Consider the following 2,442-nt stretch of genomic DNA (forward strand, 5'->3'; position numbering starts at 1 on the left):
TGGAGACGAACTACTATATCTAGCCAGTACCTCTCAACCTCACGCACTAACTCAGGCTCCTTCCCCACCAGAGAGGTGACATTCCATGTCCCTATTGCCAGTCTTGGCAGCCGGGGATCAGTCCGCCAGGGCCTCCGCTCCTGGCCGCCGCCCAGCACACAATGCACCCGACCCCTATGGCGCCTCCTGCGGGTGGTGGGCCTGCGGGAGGATGGGCCCATGTCTCCTCTTCGGGCTGTGCCCGGCCGGGCCCCATGGACTAAGGCCCGGCCACCAGACGCTCGCCTTCGGGCACCCTCCCCGGGCCTGGCTCCAGGGCGGGGCCCCGGTAACCCTATCCCGGGCAGGGTAAACTGTTCCCTCGATATTCTCTTCATAAGGGTCTTCTGAATCGCTCTTTGTCTGGTCCCTCACCCAAGACCAATTTGCCATGGGAGACCCTACCAGGGGGCAAAAGCCCCCAGACAACATAGCCCCTGGGATCCCTGGGACACACAAACCCCTCCACCACGATAAGGTAGCGATTCACGGAGAGGAGGAAATCATGAAAACAAGAAATGAAATAAATGATTTGACTACATAAAAAAAATAATGTTTCTTAAACAAAGGTATTATGAGGGAGGATCTAAAGCAATGAATGCTTTAGCCTGGAAACTAAAAAAGAAAATAGCAGATAATACAGTTCAGTAGTATAGTTGAAATTAACAGTTTTTTAGATTCTTTTGATTTACCAATACTGAATGAAGAACAGAATAAAACTTTGATTGAAGATATAACAGAAAAGGAAGTAAGAACAGCAATAAGTAAAGTTAAAATAAATAAATCCCCAGGATCAGATGGATATACGGCAGAATGGTACAAGGAGCTAAAAGAAGAATTAATACCAGTGATGCTTTTCACATTGAATTGGGTCCTAAAGAAAGCTCAAATACCTTCTAGCTGGAAAGAAGCAATTATCGCTGCCATCCCAAAAGAAAACAAGGATAAATTAGAATGTGCGTCATATAGACCAATATCTGTTCTTAATACAGATTATAAGCTGTTTACATCTATCATGGCTAGACGATTAGAAAAGTTCTTACCCTATTCTAATTCATAATGATCAAACAGGTTTTATTCGAGAGCGCCAAATACAAGATAATGTACGACGGACATTACAAATTATTAACCATATTCAAAAGAATAAAATAGAAGCAATGGTAATCAGTATCGATGCAGAAAAAGCATTCGATTCAGTTAATTGGAACTTTCTTTACCAAGTTTTGCATAGATTTGACTTTCATGAAATTATAATTAAGACAATACAGGCACTTTATGATAACCCTACGGCAAGGATTAAAATTAATGGCTACCTATCAAATAGTATTAAGCTGCAGAGAGGAACAAGGCAGGGCTGAGCATGCTCACCATTATTATTCGCGTTATATCTGGAACCATTGGCTCAATATATAAGACAAAATAAAGAAGTAGAAGGTATTAATATCCATGAAAAGGAGCATAAATTAGCCTGCTATGCAGATGATATTTTAATATTTTTGGGTCAACCATCAAACTCTCTACCTAAATTAATGCAATCATTTAAATACTTTGGTCGACTATCACGATATAAAGTTAATATGAGTAAAACACAATTGCTTAAGTACAACTATATTCCATAAGAAGAAATTAAAAATAAGTATCAATTAGCATGGGAAACAGAGTACTTTAAATATCTAGGAGTCATAATACCTAAGGATCTTACAGAACTATTAGAACGAAATTATTTACCAATACAAAAAAAAATGAAGGAAGATATAGCGAGATGGAATCTAATTCCATATTTAAGTTTATATTCGAGAATAGATTCAATCAAAATTAATATTCTTCCTAAATTATTATATTTATTTCAAACATTACCAATAGAAATTAACCAGAAACAATTTAATGAATGGGATAAAATTTTGTCAAGATACATATGGCAAGGAAAAAGGCCCCGAATTAGATTTAAAACCTTACAACTTAACAAAGGAAAAGGGGGGTGGGGCTTACGTTCTCTTAGGGAATATTATTGGGCAGCACAATTAAGGCCTATGATATGCTGGTGTAATCCTTCATATGATGCTCAATGGAAAGTCATGGAGGAGGGTCTGACTTCCATCCCCATACAAGCTATTATAGCAGACAGCAGCGTGCAAGATTTAATAAAAACTATTGAAAATCCATGGATCAAGTTGTCTGTGAAGGTTCTCAGTCATCCAGGTCATCGTAGTCAAAGGAGTTTGCAAAGAAAAGCATCTGGACTTCTTGAGTTGCTTTAAGACGTTTCACCTCTCATCTAAGAAGCTTCTTCAGTTCTAAGGTCAAATGGTGGAGAGTCCCAGATTTAAACCCAGTGGGAGTATCCCCCCACAGAGGGACAAAGGACCCCCTGATGATCCTCTACCTAATCACATGAGCCAAGGT

Source organism: Oreochromis niloticus, linkage group LG3 (assembly GCF_001858045.2).
Source record: "Oreochromis niloticus isolate F11D_XX linkage group LG3, O_niloticus_UMD_NMBU, whole genome shotgun sequence".
NCBI lineage: Eukaryota > Metazoa > Chordata > Actinopteri > Cichliformes > Cichlidae > Oreochromis > Oreochromis niloticus.